Source organism: Sebastes umbrosus, chromosome 17, assembly GCF_015220745.1.
Source record: "Sebastes umbrosus isolate fSebUmb1 chromosome 17, fSebUmb1.pri, whole genome shotgun sequence".
NCBI lineage: Eukaryota > Metazoa > Chordata > Actinopteri > Perciformes > Sebastidae > Sebastes > Sebastes umbrosus.
This window is the reverse complement of record NC_051285.1, coordinates 7,394,010-7,412,056: the sequence shown is the minus strand read 5'-3', so window position 1 is coordinate 7,412,056 and position 18,047 is coordinate 7,394,010. Positions and strand designations below refer to the sequence as shown.

General features: G+C 39.7%; 1 long non-coding RNA gene across 4 annotated transcripts in view; it reads right to left on the bottom strand.

Moving 5' to 3' along the window:
* The window catches only part of LOC119475609, a 110,636-nt gene that overhangs the window by 35,879 nt on the left and 56,710 nt on the right, over positions 1 to 18,047 (bottom strand). For 2 of the 4 annotated variants that reach the window (XR_005203834.1, XR_005203832.1), the window contains exon 2: positions 16,551 to 16,745. This is a non-coding gene — a long non-coding RNA (uncharacterized LOC119475609). Of the gene's footprint in view, positions 1 to 15,927; positions 16,320 to 16,550; positions 16,746 to 17,496; positions 17,559 to 18,047 lie in introns of those variants that run through there. The other 2 variants (XR_005203835.1, XR_005203833.1) reach the window with 2 other exon arrangements.

Sequence of the window (18,047 nt, the reverse complement as noted above, 5' to 3'; positions counted from 1 at the left end):
AGTTGGTAGCAGAAACACTCATATTAGTGTATAGCTCCTAGCGAGTGCCATGCATGTTTATCATAACTGAACACAACCCACCTACCTCGCATACCGAAGCAGAACACAACGTTTGTCAACTGGGAGGACTCATAAATACTTTTGACAAGCTCATCTTATACTTGCTCCACAACAAATAAAATTAATTTAAATGATTTAATTAGAATGATTCTGACTACTTTTACTCCGTTATTTAATCTGGATAATATTAATATTTTTTTTGGATGACGTATCGCTGTTCTGATGTATGGATATGTAATAAATGAAGAAACTCTTTCTCCCTCCCTCCCTCTCCAATCCCACCTTCCCTTTCTCTCTCTCTCTCTGTTTACTTTTGCTAATCAACTTTGAGCTTGTTTTCTTCCACATCCCAATAAATGACACGTTAATCCTGCTGAGACAGCCGGGTGGAAATAAGTATTGAAAGGAATTAGCAAATGACATTTTAACAAGGATGTCTGTGGTGATATAATGAGGCCTAATGAAAGTAATGTTTTCGCTGATGTGCTGACAGCATGGCATTCTCGCAGCTGTACCCGTGTCTTAGCCTCATGGGACGAGTAAAAGAGAAAGCAGAAGGAGACGTGATATGAAGACAGGGACCGATGAGGGAATATAAATTGCACATAAATAGCCTTTGTCCAAACGGAGAGAGATTATATGGTTTAGGAAATGAATTCTGCCTGAGTAAAGCTACAGAAAGATCATCTTTGTTTAAGATGATCTTAAACAAGTCTATAATTTAAAGGATGGGTCCATTATTATTACTATTATTATGATTATTAGAGAGGTTCTTATATCATTCTGTAGCTTCCCAGCGGTGTATGTATGTATTCAATTCCGAATATTAAAATTTTGGTTGAAGTATGTATGTTTTAGTGTCAAAATGCTATTTTCCCAAGCCCTTCTAAAAAAACATTTCCCACGTGTCCTGACGTAAGTTTCTGCATGATGACGCTGCTACATATACAGTGTATAAACAGCCCCTATAGTGTTAGTGTATTAATGTTACATACAGTAACTTAGATGGCGGTGGGCATGCTACCAATTTTGAGAGGCAGACAGGAGTACCGGCACAGGAGCTAAACAATGTACTGATGTGTGGACGCCACGTTAGTTCAGATCGGAAAGTCACACAATAACACAAACAGACTAACCGATTGATGCAGCGGTAGACCAACAACTCCCGTGTTCTGCAAGATAAAATTACTGATTTTGTGAATGGAGTCTGGTCTGGTGGCTTTGAAGACAGCGATATAACGGCATAGTTACAGTTCCCCTGTCGAAAAGGGCTGCCTGATGGGGAGGTAAAGTGGTGAAAAGACTTTCATCAGACTTATTACGTTAGTTATCTGACCTATAACTTCACTCAATCAGTCTTTTTCTTTTTTTTTACTGTGGTTGGTATTTAGCTCTTGCACAAAGCCAGGTCTCTATAGCTGCTTGGTGATACACTTACACTGTCAAGTGTTAGTGGGTAATGAAGGACTACAGCGGTAATTTGAGGTCAAAATACATCTTAAGTAGATGTGTTAGAAGCAAAAGCAGAAAGATGGAACAAAAAAAATACAGGGGGATGTGAAAGACAGTGTGGGGAAACCAGAATAAGTAGAAATAAATTACACATGTCAGAACTAATCAGTGTCACAGACGTTTTCAGTCACATAGATTTGTCAGTCAACTTTCAAATTCTTTGCTTCCATGACACGGCAAACAGCGCTCACCCGGCACAAGTTGCGGGGTAAAGAAATCATAGAATGCATTTTCAAAATCTAATCTCACCAGTTCTGACAGAGGAACAAGGACCCAACAGCAGACGAGTGGAGAGCTGAGGAGAGAGAGGCAGGGGAGAGCGGTGTCCTCTAATGGATTTTGTGAAAAGAATTGCATTTTGGGCACGCTGAGGTGTAGCACTTAGATATCCCCAAAGAGTTAGCTCGAGCGGGGGTGATGCACGTAAGCTCGGGAGGTCTGCGCAACAATTGAAAACCTTGACCTGCTCATGCTTTCTACTAAGGCTGGAAAATTATAGTCATCCGAGGGTTGTCACAAAAAGGAAATTAGTGTTAAACATTGTAAAGGCAAAAGTCTGAAAGCCACTTAAGGAATATCGTCATCATCAATTACATGTGGCATCAGGGAAATCAGACCCTAGTTAGGGATGTAATGAAGTTGCATGGAAGGTAATAGGTGTAATTTGAAATTCAGCCCATATTTACGAACAATGTGAAACAAAATAATTTGAATTAGAGGTACTTAATTGGCTATAAGTAAGTGGATGAATTTTAATATATTCTTCCACAACATCTCTAAACAGTCCTATTTGTTCTCCTCACTCAATACCAGGATGCTCAAAGGGATATGCTGAGGTTTACCAGATAAGATTTGGTGTGACAATGACTTTGACCTTTGACCACCAAAATCTTATCAGTTCAGTCCTAGGGATGTTAATAATTAACTGTTAACCAACATTAAGAATATTTACAGATTAATGCTATCAGTAAAACGGTTTAAAGAAATATTAAAAGATTAAGAGAATAACTGGTCCACCTTAACAGCCCACTTTAAGTGAGTCTGAGCCGGTATTACAAGACACAGGAGCTTGGCTTGGGTCTTGAGGAGTTGTAGCATTTATTCACCGACAAATACACTGTTCACACACACTGCACTGCTATGTTCACAGCTACAACGCCACCGACAACCCCACACTCACCTCCGCCACAAACACTCAGTCTGTCGGACACTCGCTAACGTTACGCCGGGCTGACAGACCGTATGTGTGTGACAACGGCGAGCACATTAGTTATCAGTAACGTTATAGCTGTGAACATACACGGTTTGTTGGACCCTCGCGATCGTTACGCCAGACAGACACACAGCTGACAACCTCACAGCTAAATAAACTGATGCGGTGGTGGTGGCAGACTTTTACTGGGAAAGTGGCTGCATGTGTCCAAGACAATACACGCAGCATCGTGGCTGCTACAGTAACTCTCCCGGACGGGTGAACTGGGGACTCTGTTGTCTGTTTTGCGCATACACTGTAGCTGGTGATAAATGCTGGATTTAACCTGTTTGTGCATTGGCTTATCATTGCAGCTGGGCGACTTGTTAGGCACTAAAAATAGCACCGCTGCATGCAACGCACCAATCTTGTCGGTTAACGGTTAATAATCAGTTAACAAGGGTCGGCTATCGGTTAGAAAAAAACTTAAAATTAGCATTTCTAGTTTATCCTCGGGTCCAAGTGGACGTTTGTGCCAAAATTGAAGAAATTCCCTCCAGGCATTCCTGAGATATCGCGTTAACAAGAATGGGACAGATGTATATATGTGTACGGAGAGACGGACAACGTAAAAGCACAATGCTTCCGGCCACAGCCGTCGCAGAAGCATAAAAAACCTGTAGATAATTGATGATGATGTCGTCTCTAGACACTCTCCGCAGCAGCTCTAAAAAGTGAGGATAAAGTGGTACTTAAGCACCCCGGAATTTGTCAGAAGCTCTCCAACAAAAAACACTAAAAGGTGCCAAAAAGTTAAATCTTGTTCCATCTCCGCGGCACAATTTGACTCATTGGTTGATAGCTGTGTCGCAGCCAAGAAAAGCGGTGGCGTGTCTCCCTGTCAGGATCATCTCATCCACATGTTTCTGTTCAGACAACTCAGCATAAGCATGTGTAATCTTCAAAGTGAACCCTGCTGCAATTACACCCCTGAGTCTTTAAACACCTACTGTAGGAAAAGAAAGTGAAAATGTTGGCTATGACTTCAGCCCTGGCTAAACTATTCTGTGAGACGTAAAACTTATATTTTCAGCAACTGAGCAAACTAATTACACTTTATTCGTAGGACTTTACTACAAAAGGTGTGACAGCTTGGTTTCAAAGCATCGGTATCGCAAGGGCAACATGGTTTAGCATGTTAATTCAATATAGTGAAACACTCTTCAAAGTATCAAATCGAACACATACTGTATGTGGGCCAGAAATAGATGTCAGACGCGTGGGAAATGATAATTACTTTGTCAAACAGTCTCCTGGTAACTGTAGAGTTCTCTGCTAATGTTACAGTAAACAGTTCACTTCACCAGTGAAGCCCTCAGCTGCCCTCATACAGCTCTGACAGGTATTTAAACACTTGAAAGTTTCTCAAAAAGAATCGTATTATCACCTCGTATAAACCTTAGCCACACATCTCGCATTTTCTAGGTGTTACTGCAGATTGCATTTATCAAAATGTGGTTTATTGACAACAGGAACCAATTGGCGAGTAGAAAAGAGCATCCTTCCTGTGCTATGTTGCCGCTAAGTGTATTATTAGTAACGGAAGACTTGACAGGTATTTCATGTTTGCACGATGATGACAGAACCAAATCGGAAGTACAACAGTCATAATATTGACAGTTTCATTTTCTTGTCGCACAGACTTAGGTTTGTCCAGCGTGCGTGAGCGATCACTGCCAGCTGATGTTGATTCATTAGCTCTTATCGTGTCTATTCAGTGCCACTGACGATCAATTAGCCTCGAGTCTATTTGCTTGACAGGTGTGTTGAAGAGGGAAACCGTGTGATGTCACATTAGCCTGTTCTTCAACAGTTAGCTATTCACAGGCAGACAGGTGTTTCACGTTTTCCTTTTGTATTCAAGTTTGCTTTTCACTGCAGGTTTTTTCCTCAACTGAAGAACAACTCACCATATCTGGCTGAAATGACTTCATAAAATATGCTCATGATTCATTTAGAGGTCTCTGATAGGACAGACTATTGAGAAACTGTCATATTCTGCATGTATAAAATATGCCCAGACAAGTGTCTTGTACAAGCAACAAACGATGTGAAGACCTGATTCAGGGAAGGACAGCCAGGCTGAGCCCACTGCGAACGCTGTAGTGCCACACCCATGGAGCATGACAATGACGACAACAATCATGGTCAACACAAAAAGTGGGACAACGAGAGAGAGACATCCACACCGAGAAGAAGAAGGAGTGGAGTAGTGAAACACAAAGCCACTTACCAGGCCGGTTAGAGACGGGATAGAAAAGCAAAGTGCTTCTTCTCAAGCCAAGAGCACGAGTGTGCCAAGACAGCAAAGTACGAGGACAGATTGAATCTGTCACTAGCCGAGGTGATCGGGCAGGGAAGAGCATGAGAAAGAGCTTAGTCAAGGAATCACACTGACTGTGTGCATTATTAACCCTGAGCAGTGACAGCTGGTTTGTGTCTCGAGTTTCTTTCTTCACTCAGCGGTCCAGACCGAGAGTGGACGTACATCAGTGGCACAAAAAACACATCTGGATAGCATGAGAGACTGCGTTGGTATGGTATGCTTTAGGGCGTGGCTACCTTGTGATTGACAGGTCGCTACCATGGCGTTGTCCAGTTGTGTTTTTGTCGTAGAACATATATCCTTTCAGTGTGTTTTTAGTTCATAAAAGTTAACTGTAACCTTTTTGGTCAGCTAAAAATGTCTTATTCAGCGTTCGGTTGTACATAGCTCCACCCTTTCGTGTCACTTCTGATTGCCAAAAACCAAGATGCCGACAGCCAAAATACAGAAATTGACGCATCAAAGCTCCGCTGTGCCTAAGCATAGCATGGCTGTAGACTCTTTTAGCTATTTGGGTATCTCTTAAACTAATCACTATTCAAATTATATTCTTCTTTTAGAGTCAAGGTCAGTTACATTTATTCATTTGCTGTTTGGCCTAGATGTTTTGTCTGAGAAGGTACAGAGTCTCAACGCCTTCGCAGGGTGGCACAAATAGCAACAACAACAAAAATGTGTTATTGCAAACTTGACCAGAGTGTCCGTGAGATTACCTAATGTTTACATCCATCCTTGCTCGTTTTGAACAATCAGCCCATCTGTCACTTCTCTCCCCAGCCCAGAGAGAGAAAATGGGAACAGAAAAAAGCCCAAATTGTTCTTATTGGTTTATTGATGTGAAGACAGGCAGTCAAAAATACCTGATGAGACGGAGATAAAAGAACAATGTACCTCAACAGAACAGGAGCACTCAGATCAAAACACATCGAGTTGACTACAAAAGGAGTGTCGTCCGTGTTTACGGCACCTTTTCTTTAAGAATTGACTTCTGTGATTTGATTAGAACAAAAGCAATCCATGTTGTCCGGTTTGTGCCTTGTAATTACGAGGGCTTATGATCCTGGAAGCTTTCCAGAGAGAGGATGTGTCAGCTTATATGGGTTTGAATACGGCAGTCAATAACTCATCAGCAATGACGGAGCACAAATACAAACAGGCAGTCATCTGTGAACAGGAGCTCAGCTGCACATCCTTTCACAGTGACACACACCTTACCTCCAAATACAATTACACACCGTCTAACACTCACAGAACTAGATACGCAAGGCCACATATCCAGTCCTCAAACACACAGCTACTGTATGTACACAGAAAATACACAAACGTAGACAGGAGTGAGATGTGAAATCCCAGAATACTGCAAATGTTTGACAGCAGCACATAACAGAGGAGCCAAAACAACCAGCGCCAAATGATAGGGAGGAAAAACGACTGATCCTCGAAGGACTTTACCAAGAGCATCCAAACATTGCCAAATGTGTGTCTGCAAAGTTTACCTGGAGTTCACAACTCTCTTAGCTATAAAGCTACAGAATACACACAATGCCAGTCAAAAAAAGCCAAATGTACTCATCTATGCCTTGGATTCATTTACTAAATACATAACCAAAATCTATATAAAACACTTATACTCCAAACAGAGCAGCTGAAAATGAAGTCTTCTTTACACATCTTTAGAATAGTCTTGACTGTTTCTATGAGAATGACTCACTTCAGTGCTGGAGTTCCATTACTGGGTTACATTTGTTCTGCAGTTGTAGACAAAAATCTGGACATTTATTTAATTTAATTTTATAGACTAAACAATTAACCTCTTCCACGCTGGCGCCCTCGCCCGACTTTACTGTCTCTCAGGCTGTAGCAGGCTCAGTTTTAGAGCTAGAGTGAAGGTACTGATATCATATGAAACTGGGCAAGATACTAAACAACGCTTCTAAGTTGGGCTAAATTTTGGTCAGGAAAAACTGGCGTGGCGATTTCAAAGGGGTCCCGTGATCTCAGACCTCATGATATGTTAATGAAAATGGGTTCTATGGGTACCCACGAGAGTCCCCTTTACAGACTTGCACACTTTATGATAATCACATGCAGTTTTTTTGCATGCCGTATAAATGTGTTATTTCTGCCTGTTCTAAAAATGGTCTATATGAATATTTCTGCATACTGGGGTCCTTAAACAGACTTGAATTACATAAATTGGGTATCACTGTAAAGCTGAGATTATTGTGGGTCCAATGAGCCCAACGGTATTCATGTGCGATGATGTTAGTCCCAAAAGTAGCCATTTCATTGTAGTGAGACCATTTTTTTGAAACGTGACCTCACTGTATAAAATGACCTGTGTTGACCTCTAGGATAATCACAGCCAAACGAAACTTTACAGCCACAAACTAGAGAGCTAGAGCATTCAGAGGATGGTTGGCTTTCCTAGGTATATTGCCAGTAAAGGGGTTTCTGAGCAGTTTCCATAACACAAGTGCTCGCCATCCAATTGCCGAAAAAAATGCAACTCTTGCAGAAATCACAGCATGGCTTTTTCTATGGTGTTCCTCAAGGTCTTGGTGTCCTAATATGGTATTTTTGAGGGATAATTGATCATTTTTATGAATTCTCAAATAGTAAAAAATAGTTAAATTTAGCACCAAATCTGTGTAACAAATGGTATCAACCCAAAAATTACTGCAACAACTTATGAGACATAATAGAGCATAATGTTCTAAGCCATTATACACTTTCAAAATGTATTTTTCTGATTTATGACTAGAACAACTTGACACACAGTGCTGAGCTGCATTTCAAATTAATCTTCAGGTTCCCAGCTTTCAGATGATGTACACCACTTCCATGTGACATCTACTATTGACCTGCTGTCTCCCGCTAAAGACCCCCTGTCCCCCCCTTAAAAAAGACAAAAAGGGACTGACTGATAGTGAAAATAATCCTTAGTTGCAGCACTGATCAACACATCTCTCAGCCCACTGGACATCAAAGCATATATTACTCAATGACCTATCATGGTCATTTCGTGCTATAGGCAGATGTTTGCCTTCAAAGACTGCATATAAAAAACACTGTTACAGCATAAAATGAAATTTAAATTCTTAACGTTCTTGACTTAATCCAAAGTGATCTGAGAACATCTTTGGCATGCACGCAGGGCCGAGGGAAAACTCTCTCTGCTCCGCACGCTTTTGCAGAAACAGCTAAACCTTCCTTAAGTAAGACTCTTTGTCCTGTTTGACAACAGAGCTGCCAGGAAGGGACACAGTCGGCCCTCGTAGCTTCTCCTGAGTGGAGAACACAGTGACAGCGTCCTACACTGCAGGGCTGATGTGGGTAAGAGCTTCTACTGTGGAGCAACAACAAATAAAATTCTAATTGAACAGAACAAAATATTACCTGTTTTCATAACTGGAGGCAGTATTATTTTATGTTCTTACATTGCATATTTCATACGCGAGTCACATATTATTGAGGAAGGAACAAAGTTACAACACAGCTGATTTTCTGTGGATCTTTGTCACTTTTTGTGTGGCCGCTTGTCAGCATCACACATCTGTTAATATATCACTTTCATCGATTAAACTATTGACACTCAGCTGAAGCATTTATCATTACGATCTTCAGAGATTTTCACAGTAATTCATGTGCCAGGACATAATGATGAAAGCACGCAAAATATATATCCAACAGAGTAAGCAATTAGTTACAACAAATAATTCACACAGAGCTCAATAGTAGAATCATAAACTTTACTTTAGGCTCTGTTTTGTTTATTTACAGCCTCGGAGACCTAGGCACCGATTGGTAGAGAGTGCACTCGAGGCGAAATACTTTGAGTTTACATCTTAAAAATTTAAATCTCCACCACTGGTCTGGAAAAAAAAGGAACATAGAAGAAAATGGAGACCTGTTGGTACTTCTGCAGTGATATATGTGTACTATTGGTACTGATTTTAATATTATTATTAATATTACTATTATTCGGTGGGTTTTTATTTTCCATCTTATGTTATGCTTTCTATTTCATCTTTTTTTCATTTTGTTTTTATTTTTATTTTATTTTTATGAAGTGTGTTTTATTTGCCATCTTATTTTTCCTGTTTTTATGTGTAAAACCCTGTGGGCTGCATTTCTTGTAGGAAAAGTGCTATACAAATAAAGTTGTTTATAATTATTATTATTATTATATTACTGTTGTTGTTGTTATTATTATTATTAAATTACAGACATTAGAGGAAACCACTCTGAGGGAGTGCAAGTAGGAAAGAAGTCAGTATATTATCATCTTTCTCCACAGATTTTGTAAAAATAATTCAGAGAACTGTCTGTTAACAAATAGAAAAAAAACATGCAAAAACAATTTAGCAGCCAAGATGTTCGTCTCAGATTAAAAGCAACGTAATTGAACACTGAATTTATTCATTTTAGGTGAAACTAAAGAGACACCACACCACAGTACACCTCAGTAAGGTGATAATCACTCAACCGTGTAATATGGGTAATAAAGTGTTTTATGAAAAAAAGAAGAGAGTTGCCAGGATTTTAAATAAAAATGCCAGAAGCGACCTAAAATACATTTATTTCCCCACATTTGTATTTTTCTTAGCCTTGCAAGATGTCTGTGACATAAAATTAACGACACATATTTGAACTGAAGTCACATGAAAAGATCGAAACCAACAATGTTTTGGTCTGTGTCTCAATACTTTCAGACTTTCTGACATCCTGACTTTAATCAAAGATCACCATATTACCTAAAATCCCTGTTTTTCTCAGCTACAAGAAAAGATTCCATCTCCCAGCGTGACACCAACTCACTCAATTTCTTCTCCTTTGATATCTTCAAACCCATATGGCTGGAAAATCATTTCATAAAACACCTTCTCACAACAAAGAATAATATACAGATGTCAACTGCCTTGTCAAGGGGGGTAAATGATGAATGCAGTTCTGTGCCTGTTATCGGATTTCCCTCCTCTGATGGCTTCTTTGGGCCTTTAACAGGTTTTACTGAATGATGCATGTTGAGACAACAATCCCCGCCGACGCTCGGAGGCGTTGTCAAGACGAGCTAATGCAATTTAGTTATCAAAAGGCAAAGACGACAGGGAAGAAACAATTCACCACACGTCAGAGAGGAAAATATTGTGAAACACACAAACGGAGACAGAGATGGATGTAACTCTGTCAATGCAAGCATGTATTGTCTTCACAGGCACAGATCTTGTTGGATGTTATTAGCAAAATGTGGCAAAATGCTGTGTTCCTGTTATAGAGGAGATAATATATGTCGGCTTTTTACTGTCGCAACTTGACAAGAATTAATATAGTTTACCTAGTGATCATGGAGAGTCTATATATTACTTTAATTTCCAATTACACTTGGTCTCTTTTTATGTCTTGGGCAGATCGGATACCTATTAATATCAAAAAGTCAAGTGGAAACACATTCAAGAAGCTTTAGAAATTAAAAGCTTTTGAATTCATCTCAAATAGTAAAAAGATGTGAATGAACCCATCTCTCCAAATCCATACTATTTACCGTCCCAGAACAGAGCTACGTCAGCAAGTGTTATGTGGAAGTAGTCGCTCTAGGGGTCTGTCAATCTCATTATGGCAGGCATTAATGATATTAGAATTATCTGTGCCGCAGCCAGGGGTGAAAGTAGGCCGGTACGGTCCGGTACTCCGTACCACTAAAAGATTCAAATTATTCTGCAGCACTTTCACAATTTAAATAAATAATTTGCGATACATGACAGTGTTTCTAATTTCTTTCTACACCATACAGGCAATTTAATCGTGTGTTCAGGGATAGATGAAGCTGGGGGTTGGAGAAGAAAAATACCAAGCGATGAAAGTTGCCTAGCCTAGTAGTACCGCCAAGAACTTCAATCTACTTTCACCCCTGACCCCTACTAAAATTTGACCTTGAATGTGTTGTTGGTTGTTAACTAGCTGCCACGTTTTCAACACAACTTATTCAGACAAGAGACTTTTGAGGAACTGCTACAACTTGCAAAGGCAGGAGTAATGTGACAGATTTCTAAATAAATAGATTTATTGTTTAATATCTAAAATGTCAGGAAAAAAAAAAAGCCCATCGCAATTTGTCAGAGGCCAAGGTGACGTGGCTTATTTTGTCAAAATTATCAAAACTATTGTTTCATTTTCTGACGAGTGACTAGTCAATCAAAGGGATTATTGTTTCAGCACGAGACATGAACGGAGTATAGACGGCATCAGAGCCTGAAGTTGTGTAATTTTCCTCGATGAAAACATCTAATTACCATGGCAACACATATGCACAAACATAATTATATATATATATCACATACCCATAACACATGTGTCAGGATTCAACTGCTTATCATGTAACACAGTCACAAAGCTGAAGACTTTTGTTTCTTCAGAGGAGCCCTCACAAAGGCTGCTGAATACAATCAGCATGCAACAATAACCATTATACTCAACGTATTCTCATACAAAGGTTCATATGATATCTTAAGAAAAAGTTATTCCTCCCTTTTTGTTCGTTTTCCTACAAATGCCCAGCAACACATGTCAATTTCCGCTTGTTACATACAGTCTTTTCAAAATAAACTTCCGTCTTCACAGGAAACAACTTCTATAGATTTAGGCAAAAAAAATACTTAGTTAGGTGTAGGAAAAGATTTGACTCTAAATGGGACCATAATTTATTAAATGAACATCATGCTGTATTGAAGAAGACTTGAAACTAGCGATTGAGACCATAAACTCATGTTTACAATGTTTACTGAGGTAATAAATCAATTATTTTCTCATAGACTTCTATACAATCATACTTCTTTTTGCAACCAGCGGAGTCGCCCCCTGCTGGCTGTTAGATAGAATGCAAGTTTAAGGCATTGGCTTCACTTTTAGACCAGGTTGCCACCTGACTGCAGGTGAATACTGTGGTATAAATGAATGACACATTTCTTGAATAACGCAAATCATGTTTTTTTGAGAGTCAAACACATAAAGTTACACTTCACTTCAGTAATGGATTGATTGAGATGTTTTTCTTTCCTATCACAAGATTCCTGTGTGAAGCCTTGAGGGCAGATCTTCTGAATTAACACATCGGAGGTTTAAAGAAGCTGTCTTCCTCATTGTTATCACTGGCATCCTCACAAGCTCAACCTTAATTGGCATACTTCTGTAACAGACAGCACTTCCATTGTATAAATTTAGATACCAATCCAAAAACTCACAGGTCTCTCGAGGCGTGCGAGGCACAGAGCTACTTCCTTCATGCATTTTAAGTATGCGTAGCGAGCAGGCGAAAAACCCAAATCTGAGCACATTTTCTGGGTCGGTTTATTTTCTAAATAAAGGCGTCTGTTGAAATCTGTCAGCAGCAGCATGATTGAGAGATCTGTGAGGGACCATCCGTGGTCTGAGTCCAAATCCCCTGCACTTCCCCAAAACTCAAAATCCCTCATCCCCTCCAATCAAGCCAAGCAAGCTGACAGGTTTTCCTCTTCCTCTGTCACTTTATCTCACTCCATCCTCCCCCCTCTCTTTTTCTTCGTTCAGTTTCTGACCCTCTCTCTGATTTTTCTATCAGTGTGCCACTTAAGCCATCTTTCACTTCTGATGTTGTTTTTGTCTTCCCCTCTTTCTCTTAAGGAGGCATAGCTGTACGGCCAAGAGAGCAGAGATCTGGAGAGGGTGAGGGCGGGCTGATCCGAACTCACAGGCAGACAGCATGCTTCACTTTGTGCCAGGGTCTGGCTGTGTGCGTGTGTGTGTGCGTGCGTGCGTGCGTGCGTGCGTGCGTGCGTGCGTGCGTGCGTGTCTTGGCAATCGCTCTGAGCCGCAGGGCCAAGTCTGCCTGTGTGTAGACCTCTGCATGGGGCTCTTTAGTGGTTCCCAACCTTTTTTTGGCAGGTGAGTCCACACTGGGGATGCTCCTAACAACTAATTTCCCTGATGTTTAAACGGAAGTTTAAACTTGGACTAGTCGACTAGTCCAAAAGTAAGAAAACACACAGAAAGAATTTAGCATAATTTAATCTATAAGGTTAAACATTGTCTGAAAATATTGAGTATATTATAAGAGCTATTTGAAATCGTTAATCACATTTTTCTAGGGCTGCAATGAATAATTATTTTCATTCTGTTAATTCTATTTTCATTCTGTTGATTATTTTCTCAATTAATTGATTAGTTGTTTGTTATAAAAATGTCAGAAAATGTCCATCAGTGTTTCCCAAAGCCCAAGACGACATCCTCAAATGTCTTGTTTTGTCCACAACTCAAAAATATTCAGTCTACTGTCATAGAGGAGTAAAGAAACCAGAAAATATTCACATTTAAGACGCTGCAATCAGAGATCCAGTAATCAAACTAATTTACCAAAAAATGCAATCACAACTAATCGATTAATTGTTGCAGCTCTACATTTTTCAATAACCAGATCAGAGCCGAGAGCCATTTGCTGCAGCAAGAAGGAGCGGCGGTGGCTCTCCACAGCAACAGCTGCGACAGCATATATCAATATGTAACTTAAATGTGTACATTAATGCAAAATATTATTTGCATTGTAATATAAGTTATACTATTCAAAGTCGTCCATTGGATCAGGCAGCAGTAGTAAAGTATCAAGTATGGAGAACCAAACCAGTAACACATTTTTGGTTTGTGAGTAGGGCTGAAACATTTTGAAAAAAAAAAAATCTAATTGCGATTATTTTGACTGATATTGCAATTTGAGATATGATTTGCGATATTAGAGAGAATGGTAATTTTTACAACATTATTCTCATTTTCATTCAAAAACATATTAAAATGATTATGGAGTGATTCTTCTGTACCACATGTAGGGCAGGACATCTCTGCAGCGTGATGACATTTAATTTAATTTTGATACATGAAAATTACAGTGGGCCATATTGCAATTTTGATAAATTTCAATGAATTGTGCAGCCCTATTTGTGACTGAGGCTGTTTGGCTTTATATGTTACACTCTACTTCACCACGGTTTCTCCCTCATTACTCCTCCACTCTACTCTCTCTCACACTCGTACTCGCACACTCATCCACGAGTACAAACACTCCACAGGAGCCAAGGTCAATACACTCTCACAGGTGTGCATCTGTAGATGGTAGGTGAAAACCAAATGAGGTTTGAGGTTACTGGTATAAAAAAAGTCAACAAAGCTGCAGTAGTAATCTTTGCTTTCATCTTACACAGAGCTCCGTCTTGATCCAGATGCTTATTATAGAAAAGATTGCAGTCTCTGAGATTAGAGCTAAAGGAATCGAGAAAATTGAATGAAATCTCTGCGGGCTTCATATGTTCATATTCCTTTCCTGCTGTGCGTGAAAACACTTCCAGTATCATGAAAATCAGAGTTTCCCAGAGTGGTGCATGCAGGTTATCTTCAAAATGCAATCACTTACAGATTACTGATGGTTATTACTGCATATTGTTTTAAGAAATCAATTTATTTTGTCTGTAATGGAAATATAATCTATGAGATCCTGTAATTACTCTCCCAGTGCCTGAAGTTAATGCAATTCTATTTGAATAAAAACAACAAATATTATCAGAAATGATAAAAGAAATTGTAAAAATTTGATTTACATCCCATGTTTTCAGAGTACTAGCACTAAAATGCAATTTTGACATCCTGTTTTTTTGCGTACGTAATCTAATTTAAATGCAACAGATACAGTAAACCATCGTAGTGTAATCTATTTTCCCTTAAACCATGAATTCATTTTTTGTGAACCGTTATCTCACGTATAGCTGTGTGATATCACGAGTAATATTTAGCGCTGCCACATAAAATCAGCTTGCTTCTAAACTAGAACACAAACACATCTGCTGCAGCTTGCCTCCTAGCATGGCAAGGCTCATTACTCTTTGTAAAGCAGAGTCTTCCTGCACCCAGTCAACAAACACATGATCCATCTGTGGCCTTTTAAGAGGAAATGTCAAATCAGCACGTAGGAGAAGGTCAGGACCAGAGCAGTTGATGAGGCATCACTGCACAAAGAAAAAAACAAAACAAGTGCACCTGGCAGTTCACTACACCGCACAAAAATGTCCATCGTCAGTCATTTAGTCTGGTATTGATCCGTAGAATTGTTTTTTGAGTCAGGAGATGATAGCTGGAAACATTATAAATCACTCCGCTAGTATCAAGAAAATGTCACAGAGGAAGTTGGTGGAACATGGTGACTACACGAGGAAAAAGTTAAAGGGACTATTTGTAACTTTCAGAAATGCTTCTTAACAGCGACACCTGTGGCCGTGAAATCAACGAAAGTCAGCGTCGTGCTCGTGCTTGTGCTCGCTCTAAATAGACATGAACGAGCATTGCTCAAAACAGTGAGGCGACACACATCAGCTTAAAGCACAATATCACTCTATATTTCAGCTGCTTGGCAGTAATGTTAGCTGACCAGACGAAGGTCTCTCCATGAATCACTGCTGATACTGTGTTTGCTTCTCCTGCCTCAGCGCAGACTTCAGCAGCGGGGCTCCCCAGCGAGAAACTCGTCTCCCTCCGCCCGCAGCCGGAGAGAGCAGAAAGACACCGGCAACTGGTCGGTAACGAGACGGTAACGTTTCTCTCTGCGGAGCCCCGTTACTTCCCAAGACACGGGAAACCTCTGTTGGTCTGGAGGAGCTGCAGCATTTTATTCACGTTACCGCAGTTTCACAAGCCTTTCGGAGAACTACGGTGGCCTTCAGGTAACATAAAAACACAAAAGGCTCTAGAGCCAATATTTGGTTCGTCCCTTCTGGGCTACTGTAGAAACATGGCGGAGCAACGTTGCAGAGTCCGTGAAGAGAACCCGCACCCCATGTAGATATAAACGGCTCATTCTAAGCCAACGATAACACAACGATACTTAGTTTCAGGTGATTATACACTAATGAAAACATAGTTATGAGTATTATATTCCATTTCTGCTAATAAATCCTACACACCGGACCATTAAGTATCGTACAATTCTCATGTACTTGCACTTCACTTGCAGATTTAGAGGTTTGCAAATGTTTTTCTAGAGTACTATTACATCAAGACTTAATTCAGCATGCTTTGCATGTCTACAACAAACCCCACAGCATCATGTTTCCATTTATTTTTTATGTTGACCTGAATAAAGCCTCACACTTCAGTCTGAAAGAGAGAGAAAAAAAAAGAATAAGCAACTTTCATTTATCATAAGGAGCCTTGAAGGGAAATATATATTACAGAGAGAGAGAGAAGGGAAGCTGCTGTTGGTCCAACAGCCGAGCTAAACCTCATTCAATCACACCAGTGTCTGTGTTTGTTTGTTTTTCCCTCTCTCCTTCACTTATAATGCTTCTCTCTCCATCTCCCTGCCAGCATATCTTCTGTCTTTCTCACCTTCCTTTTCTCCGTCTGTCTCTCCCTGTCTGTGTGGCTGTCCTTTCAGATATATCCAAATTACAGAAAAAAAAAAAAAAAGCTTAGTGAAGTCCAACAGCCTGGAGTTGTGGGGACTTTCTCCTGAATTATGCTATTTGTTTTTCTCAATCTTAAAGGCCTGGCGGGTCTGCTTTCAACATTTTCACACATGTCCTGCAAAGGGAAGAAGAGAGGCAGATAAAAAGGAGGAGCTGGTGATGGAGTGAGGGGAAGATGGGGGGGAAGAGAGTGTGCCGTGTGTGTTATTGTGTTTCTATACTTATCAGGACCAAATGTGCTGAGTTAAATCCTTCAAAGATGAAGACTTGGCCAGCTCTCACGTCTAAAAAGGACTAAGTTAGGAGTAGGAATCAAGGTAACATTTCTGTACTGTAGGATTATAACAGCGGCAGCGGCAAAATGCTACCGGTGAGTATCCCTCTGCCATTGCTCAGCACTGAAACACAATCCTAATTTAGCAGGAATACATTTTAAAGTTTGGAAAATAACCAACTCTGACATTACAAATACAGAAACCAGTAATACTTTCATCTAATATCAATTGTTTTATTATTTAAAAAATAAAAAACGGAAGTTATCCTTTAAAAGGTAATGCATTTGTAGGGCTGGGAATCATCCGATACTAGTGTTTCAGTTCCAGTACTATACCAAAATACCATACCAAAATGATGATTTTCCATATCTTACTACCTTAATTCACTCTAATATAAACAAAACTCTTTTTAATTATACAGAAGCCAATCTTCTCAAACATCAAATGCTGTCTGAACATAAGCAGCAACAACATTTTGCCTAATTAAAATACTGCAAAATTATCACTTAAAAACAAACTGTCTGATCAAAGAACATGTAGCTTGCTCTGTGTGTAAGACATATGTATATTTTTGCTGTGTTTGATGCCTACCAGTGTTTATAACGGGCAGATTGGCCACCTGGAGGACGGGGTGTTTTTTCTGGTTGACTGACCTGCAGCCCGGCAGTGAGCCAAGAAATGGTTATTAAAAGGGTATGACAACAAATTACAAAAACAGTACAAATACATAATTCAACATTAATGATGTTGAATTATGTATTCACTATCATCAGCAGACAAATCTACCGGCTCCAAAAGTGCGTCCCATTTCGTTAACTTCATGTCTCTGCCAACGTTTGTTTGTCCCTCGTTATCCATCGAACCTTGATTTGACATTGACTTAATAAATATGCTGTGTGTGTGTTCATACATCTACTACTGATTGTGCATGAAAATTGAACATGGGAAATTTTAAAGAAATTGCTGTCACAGATATGATGGCTGCATGTTTAGTACACAAGAACAATTGCTATACAGTATATGTAGATAAAATAATATAAGCCTTTATTGATCCAAGAGGGAAAATCCGATTGTTGCAGCAGCAAAGACAGAAAGTACAGCTAAATAGAGAAAGTGAAAAATAAATAATAAGAGGTATATCA